Genomic DNA, 8,942 nt, shown 5'->3' on the forward strand with positions numbered 1-8,942 from the left:
CATGTGTGCGCTCAGTGTGTATCCTTCTGACTGTGTGCGAGTGTATCTGATCGCTGACAAAAGATGGAGATTGAGGGTTGAGCCTGTGTCATTTCAGCTCAGCTAGAGTGGGCGACATTTCCATTTCTGTTTCCATGAATAAAAGGCACCCTGCTGTTCTAACTGACATGAGGGGAGGAAATGCATTAATATACTGTATAATAATACTAATATACTGTAGGCAGCAGCACATACACTACCTGGTTTGAAATGAACAGTGCACAATGCATCTGCTCCCATTCCAAACACAATAGAGTGTAACCACGTCTCATTTTGGATTGTCTGGATTATTCAACATGCATAGTTAGTGAACACAAAACTGTGTTTGCAGGAGCATATTAAATATGAATAATTGTTGGACTTGCCTTGATAGATCGATACGTGCGTCTGAAGCATTCACGCCACCAGGCAGAGAGCTTTGGAAAATGAACATTTCACAATTTGAATCATTCTTACAGAATTTTAATGTTTTTCTCTGCTCCAAGCGCATCACTCTTCCTCAGCCAGGCTCCATTTCTGAGGTGTTCAGACAAAATGTTCTCATCTTTTTCACAATTTGGCGACACACTGCACGGGACATTAAGCTCTAAACCATTCTCTCTCTCCAGTTCTCTCATCTGGAGTGAGAATGGAGTTGTGACAGAAACCTGAATATGCAAGTAGGGTCAGACTGAAACCCTGTCCTCTCCGTCTTCCCCAGGAACCACGGTGATGACGATGACGGCGTTGGACGCAGACGACCCGTCCACAGACAATGCCGTGCTGCGCTACAACATCGTCAGGCAGTCGCCCGACAAGCCCTCCCCCAACATGTTCTACATCGACCCAGAGAGGGGCGCTATCGTCACCGTCATCTCCTCAACGCTACTTGACAGAGAGGTAAGCGTGCGTGCGTGTAATACATGTTCTACATTGACCCACAAAGGGGCACTATCGTGACCAGCATCTCCCCCGCGCTACACGACATGTACCAGAGAGAGAGAGAGAGAGAGAGAGAGAGAGAGAGAGAGAGAGAGAGAGAGAGAGAGAGAGAGAGAGAGAGAGAGAGAGAGAGAGAGAGTTCTGATGAGTGTGTGTGTGTTGCCCTGCGTTGTGTGAAGGTCCTTTTCTCGCTGGAACAGACTGGTCCAGTTTTGCACAATCAATTGTCAACAATATGTGAGTGGAGACAGGAAGTGTGTGTATTTATTTAAGTGTGTCGTGGTATGCTGACATCCTGTGTGAGATATACACGCCAGTATGTTCTAATGAGCAGGCACAGCGAGCAGACGAGCGTGTCTCCATCTCCCTCTGTAACAGAGCGAGACAACAGAATGATAGCTTTTTCAGCGGGGTGACGAATGGCAGAACATCGATTGGGTTCGGCGGTGGAAGAGGAATATTAGCTGTTGTCAGACACTTAGCGCACGCTTTAATTGAGGTGATACACACTCGTCTCGCAGCTCTGCCCGGTGTCCAACATGCCCGGCTGAAAACCTGCCATCCGGAACTGCTTCAACCACAGCAGCAGCGCCGCAGCCGAGGAGCTGCTCCCCTCAGCCTCAGTACAGCCTGTTTAATAAGAGGAGCTAATTGATTAAAAGTCTGGTTGAAATGAGATGTCATCAACGCAGCGAGCTCTGTTTACACTGGTTTTGTCAGGTGCTGCAGAGACTGACTGCTTCCACAGATACACACGCGTCATTCTAATCTCTCTGCTGTGTGTGACACAAGAGAGATGAAACTTTTGAAGCATGTCTCTTTCAGGATACTTCAAAGGATAACTGTCCAGGGGAAAAAAAGAAGAGGATGGCAGCACTCCCCCTATTGTCCACATCCGAGATTTATTACAACCAGGCTGACGTTTCCGATGTGCAGGGCGAATGGCTCTGAAAATGGCACGTTGCCAAATTGTCAGCCTGTTTGCGACCTCAATAAATCTTACGAAAGCACAGATTCTTCCGATCTCTGTATTTGTCCACGGACAATAATCTTTTGAATTCATTAGTAAGAAGTTCTTCAAAGGCACAGAGACCTGAGACCCAAGTCGGTCGTCCCTGAATCACATTGGAGTGACGCTTGATTATTGCACCTACAACCTTGTTGTTATGAGCAGCTTGTTTTTAGCCTTCTGGCATGAAGACGTTGACAGAACCACACAGCTTCAAAAGTGCTGCAAATTTTTTGCGATGAGTCACAATGATACAAATGTGATATGCTCATTGAGCATATTTTATACAGCATATTTTTATACAGCGTATAAAATATGACTGAAATCCATTATATTTATTTTTGATATCCATCAGATCTACAGTGTTGTATCTACACCACCTTCCATCAGATCTACAGTGTTGTATCTACACCACCATCCATCAGATCTAACAGTGTTGTATCTACACCACCTTCCATCAGATCTACAGTGTTGTATCTACACCACCTTCCATGAGATCTACAGTGTTGTATCTACACCACCATCCATCAGATCTACAGTGTTGTATCTACACCACCTTCCATCAGATCTACAGTGTTGTATCTACACCACCTTCCATCAGATCTACAGTGTTGTATCTACACCACCATCCATCAGATCTACAGTGTTGTATCTACACCACCTTCCATCAGATCTACAGTGTTGTATCTACACCACCATCCATCAGATCTAACAGTGTTGTATCTACACACCCCTCCACCCCATTCATTAGTACGTGAGATGTTTCAACCACTTCCTCTGGGAGGCTGCAGTAGAGCAGCCATGCTACAGGATAATAAGTGAGACTTCTTCAGATGCACAGTCAGTCAGCAGAGCCAGACGGAGCTGCAGGAGGTAGACGTTTTAAACTGTCCTCCACTCGCTCTTGGGAGATTTAAACCCGGCATCTTCAGCACATTCACATAGATATATGGCTCCGGCGTGACATCCATAAATCCCATCTTCCACGCCAAATATAATGTTTGCAGATGGTCGCATATTGCTTCATCAGATTAACTTTGTAAATCATTTTTGTCAAAAGTAGCTTATCATTGCCTGTTGATGCCAAAAACTGCTTGGACGGCTTCGAGTTTACTCAATATTATTATTATTTTGTCAAATTTCTTTTCTCCAAAAACTACTTTGAAAAAGAAATGGAAAAATGCAGTACCCCCTAGGGGTCACAGACCACTGCTCTAAATGCCTCGGACACACTGCAATTCAGTTGGAGTGCTACATGTACCTGTCAGTGTAGACACCTCACCTGCCCCGGGGAAGCAGAAATCAATCTGGAGAAAATTGGAAAATCAATTTTGTCACATTGAAATCAGGTTGATTCTCCCTCTAGTGCTTTTCTCTGAATCATAAATTCCTGTCTTGATATGTACATTTATTTCGCCAATCCGTCTTTTTCTCTCGACACTTCTCTCCTCACTCTGATGTTATTCTGACATGCACCACCCCCGATCAATGGTGGACTGTCATTTTTGGCAGCTCATATTGCTATGAGACTATACCATCTTTATAAGTCAATGGTAAATGGACTGCATTTATATAGCGCTTTTATCCAAAGCGCTTTCCAATGTCCCTACATTCACCCATTCACACACTGAAGGCAGCCAGCTGCTAGCACAGCCATCAGGAGCAATTTGCCCAAGGGCACTTCGACATGCGGACTGGAGGACCCGGGGATCGAACCACCGACCTTCTGGATAGTGGATGACACGCTCTAGCTACCTCCTGAGCCACAGCCGCCCCTGAAGGAGAAGCTGGAGTTAGGAGACGACACCCCGTTACTCTTCAATGGGGCCTGCCGTTGTTTTTTGGAAACCCTGGCCAAGGTGCCGTTGAGCCCATTGCTCTACCTCTCTTGTTGTCAGTGAAGATGGTGCTGCCTGCTCTGCTTGCTCTGACTTTGGCTAAGAAGGTGAGTGATTGTGTGCTCTGTCCACCCCAGTTGTTGCAGATTTGTAGTGATGGAAGCCACCACGCTACGCTCATGCCAAACCCGTCCTTCATACCTTTAGGAACATGAACAGTTCTTACAGGACGATTCTTCTGGATGCCTTCTTCTTTGCCCTCGTGATGCTGATGAGAGGGAAGATAGGTAACGACATCTGTGCCCAGTCTGTGCGTTGGCTCGCTATGTCGAGCACACTGAGACGGCAACGACGCCATGCCAATAGTGTTTGGCAAGCCTCGATCTAAACAGACGCACTCACTGGCTGTGCGATGGGTTTCACGAGACTATGGGTTGGCAGGTAGGGACCCTCCTGCCAGTGTACACACACACACGCTTGACGAGGGGGCGTTACTGCATCTACAGCCCTGTTGGGCTGGGTGGGGCGAGAGTGGTGCAGATATGTACGACACTGATTCTCTCTCTGTCAGGTTCCTTCTCTGGTTCTGTGCTCCGGGGCAGGAACACAGGACCTGTGAGGGTTCCTGTTCCATTCACTCAACGTCTGGCCACGGTCATGCCGACACACACACACGCACATGCACGCGCACACACACATGCACGCACGCACACGCACACACACACACACATGCACACGCGCACACACACACACACCCACACACACACACACACACACACACACACACACACACACACACACACACACACACACACACACACACACACACACACACACACACACACAGACATATGTGTGTGCAGGCCAGGCTGGAACCAGACAGGACAGACTGCTAATGACAGTGTCACTTTCTGATTCTCTAATACTCTCTGGCCAATCAGGGAGCTGTCACTGCATCGGACAGCCAATCGATGGAGTCAGCCGACCTCCCCCCCCTTATCCCCCCATGTTCTACAAAGACGAATTACATGGGGATAAAATGGATGTCTCTGTGTGTGTGTGTCAGTCTGGTTGTTTATGTAAACTTCATGTCCACGAAACTTGGCAGAAAAGCAGGTCATGAGCCAACTTAGAACTGATTACGTTTCCTGGTCAAAAGGGGGTGTGGCAATGGCCGTGGCCAATCACAAAAAGGTGCTTAACTTCCACACGGATTCACGTACTGTAACACGACAAAACTTTGTCAAGTCGGTCATGGGCCAACTCAGAACCTTTCCACGCCCACTGGCCAAAAGGGGGTTTCACGTAGGGGTGCGAGTCACAAGTTTCATCACAATACGATATTGTATCGATTCTTTGAGGCTTGGAGGCTGGCCAGCGAGACTATGGCCATGTCCACACGGAGACGACTTTAGGTGTATCCGCTAAAGTTTTTTGTCATATAGCCGTTTCGTCCAGATGGAACCGCGTTCTGGGACTATACGTTCTGGCCGTATACGCTAATTTTTCAAAACGGGTCCCAGAGTGATTAAATCTGAAGACGCCACCCTTGCATTTCCGTGTTTACAACCCATATGCATCTTTCCTGAAACGATGACGCCATAGCCCCACCTCTCCACCAGCAACAATAACAATCATGGCAGTAACGTTCGTGCTACAGCAGTGGGGATCTTGCAGCAAAATATAATGCTCCTCTATTACCACCGTCAGCAACAAGTGGACACGGCGAACAGCGTGTACAACATCCTCAGGGCTCCACACAGCTGACTCTACCCATCCACCCCTCCCCTCCCTTCATCGGATATTTCCCAGAAGGCTTAGCGGCGGCTACATTTTTACAATAACACAAACAAAATCAGGCTTAACGTGTTAGATAGAAATTATATTTATTTTTAATACAACATGCAATTCTGGAATATTTTAATATTGGACAAAATGAAATGAAATGAAATGTAAACCCTCAGTGTAACCAACATACTCTCTTGCCCTATATATAGCCCTCGTAAATACAACGTGAATAGGGAAGTGAGAGGTTTGACGAACACAGGTTGCACTGTGATGTCTGTGATATCCGCTCGTGTCCACTCCAATGGTCCACTCCAACAAGACTTTAGCTTACTTGACGCGACTTTTTCAATAAAAACACATTTATGCCATGAGTTTATATAATGTATATTTATGTTGCATCATTTAGCCTGTGCTGTGATGTGCAGGAGCGGCCAATACGCTGGGATGTGTTTGCAACATGTCTACAGATCATGGAAGTGGATGATATCAGGAACGTCACCGATAGTTAACGTTCTATATTGTAGGCTACAGGGAGACCATCAGCCCTGCTGAACAGCTCTGCATTTGCCTGTATACTGTAGGTTTAATCATTTTATTCATCGACATGGCAAACCTCCCCGCAAAGCCAAGGGTTTAAGCTGCTGCTACAGCGAGATACACATTATAGACTGTGCGCCCCTAGAGGTTGTATGCCATTATTGACGAGATTGTCTTTCTCTGTTATTCTACAGCGGTTTCAGTGGTTTCATGTGGATACACACATTTCTTGAAACGTTTCCATGTTTATGGAAAACTTTTCTGAAACGAAAAAAAAAAAAGATAGCTTCCGTCTCCGTGTGGACATGGCCTATGCCCACACTGACAGGCAGATAGATGGATCTTCACTCTGATGATGCCTGATCAGCAGGACTTCATGGCCCCTATCGTTGGCATCGGCGCAGTTTCTAGGCCGAGCGGCAGGCGCAGATCAAAGCAGTGGGCGTGGAGGAAAGGCGCACTTGATATCGTCGTGCTGGCGCTAGATGCAGCCCAAAGCATTACAACCACGCCTTTTAGGCGTAAAATTATGCACCGTCATGCTCATTGGATAAGTGCAATAAACGAATCGCACGCTTGCCTTTTTAGCTCCAATTCCAGTGATCCCGCAAAAACAGACGAAAGCCAAACGCTCTGCCCCCCCCCCCCCCCTCCCTTCATCCAGCCTGTCTGTCTGCATTATAGGCTATTATTCCATATTATTATGCTTCTCAAACCAATCTAACTGCAGTTTCAATACTGCAAGCATGTAAATACGCTACACTATAGCAAGATCAAAGTGAAAATAATGTTCTATGCATCAGCTAGAAAAATATAGCCTATTAGATTGGTGAAAGTTTGTCCAGAAAGATATCATTTTCTCTCGCCTGCTGCAGGAAGGATGATGCACATAAATATACCCTACATTATGTCAAGTCATTGCATAAATGTGTTTTTATTGTAAAACTAAATGTGAAATAGGGCCAAGTTATTGGAGGGACATCACAGTATAGCAGATGCCATTAGAAGCGCGTTCCGAAGCGCGTTCCGCTGTTACTTCTCTAAATCACGTTAACTCGACAAGGGGTATATATAGGCCCAGGAGGACATATATGTTTCACATAGGGTGGTGTTTTCATTTCGAGGTTTTATTTGGTCCAATATTGAAATGTTGACAATGGCAGGCTGTGTTACCATTACACATTAATTTAGAACTACCTTTTATATCTATTTTGGCTCATTTGGTGGCTATTTAGTAGCGAAATGAAGAAACACAATGCATGCTGGGAACTCAGAGAGAGAGAGAGAGAAGGGTGACAGAGAAGAAGCAGTGAAGGCACAGAATAGGCCTGCTTTACAAAAGCGCAAAGCGCTAAATGTAGGCCAGGTCCCAAGATATCACTAGGCTGGTATTTAGCGCCGACACGCCCACTTTGGGACTGCGCCACGCCCATTTCGGCCTAAAGCGCATTTGGCAGCCTAAAGCCTATTGCTATCTTGCCGAAACAGGCGCAAGGCACGTTTTTTTGCGGTTAAGGCCCGTAATAGCGCCGATGGCCTGTTGGGAGAATAGAGCCCCATGTGTGATGGTGGACCCCAGCAGCGTGTGTTTGCTCTGACCTTGCCCCTGTGACTTCTCAATGGTGGCCGGGTCCGATAAGAAAGTGTATCCTGCCTAATAGCTTATTTGGCTCGCTGGCCAGAGTGGCTACGAGCCCGTGGGCTGTGATGAATGACAGCTGAGACTTTGGCACATCCCGCTCTTCAGAAAGACAGCGTTCATTTTCCTCGTCTTTCCTAATCTATCATTCATTTCCTCTTTGTTTGCTCGGCCCATTGTCTTGTTTTCTAGCTTATTTTCATTTTCTGGTCTCTCTCTCTGTGCGTCTTTGCTTCTCTGTGTGTCTCTCTCTGTGTCTTTACCTCTCTGTCACTCGCTTTTTGTTTCTGTCAACCCTGCCTCCCCTCTCTATCAACACTTCACTCTGGACATCCAATTACTCCCGGGTCAGAGCATAGTGATTCCATTCAGAGCAACGCCATTCAGCCAGGCCTCAAACAGCCATTTAAATGACAGCCTCTGGCCGCTTGCAGAGTTGCCGTTTGGCAAAATGTTGTTTTGAAACATTTCTGGGGCCACCGACTAATCTGATCCCCCCAAACATAATTGAATGTCAGTCGTCACATAAAGATGCTTTTCTCTCTTCAATTAGCGACTCGTTTCCCCGTGTCGCCGCGACGACACAAAGCGGACAGGCAAATATTTACTCCTCCAGGTAGAGGCCCGTGAGAGTTATTATATCATGTCATTTATATGCAAATACTACAGCACAGGGAACACATTGATAAGATTTCATTACAGCAGATCTGATGTGCACTTCAGTTTATAAACTCTCTTTCATTCCCCTATTATGATGTGGAGATTGGATCTGGGCAGAGAGAGAGACGCAGGCGGGGATGGAGGCTCTTTTGAAGAGGGAGGAGGCGAGGTGGAGAGACTCCAACAGTCACAGTCTCTCTCTCTCTCAGGAAGGGCAAATGATTGGGAAGAAGGTTAAGCTGGGCTCAGACTACAGGATTCTGACAATCCTAGCCGATTTTGAAATCTGGCTGTGACACGCACTACAGGAGAATCTTCCCAGATTATCTTCCCTAGAATCTCAAACATGCACACACTACAAGATTTGTAAATGTGGCGCACCACGCACTACAGGATATTATTAAGATTATCGGCAGGATAATCACATTGATGCCCGGCCATACTCCGAACCTGTTTCGTTTTTGGGGTTCCAGCAGTGACCAAAGCGCTCCGCCCCCACCTCACCTCTCTC

General features: G+C 46.5%; 1 protein-coding gene across 1 annotated transcript in view; it reads left to right on the plus strand.

Annotated features, from left to right (window-relative positions):
• Nucleotides 1-8,942, plus strand: part of LOC310792913 (cadherin-13-like) — a gene marked incomplete at both ends in the record, with an annotated part of 277,855 nt that overhangs the window by 172,810 nt on the left and 96,103 nt on the right. The window lies entirely within an intron of this gene.

The sequence above is a fragment of the Poromitra crassiceps genome (genome assembly GCF_964638095.1).
Source record: "Poromitra crassiceps genome assembly, chromosome: 18".
Lineage (NCBI taxonomy): Eukaryota > Metazoa > Chordata > Actinopteri > Beryciformes > Melamphaidae > Poromitra > Poromitra crassiceps.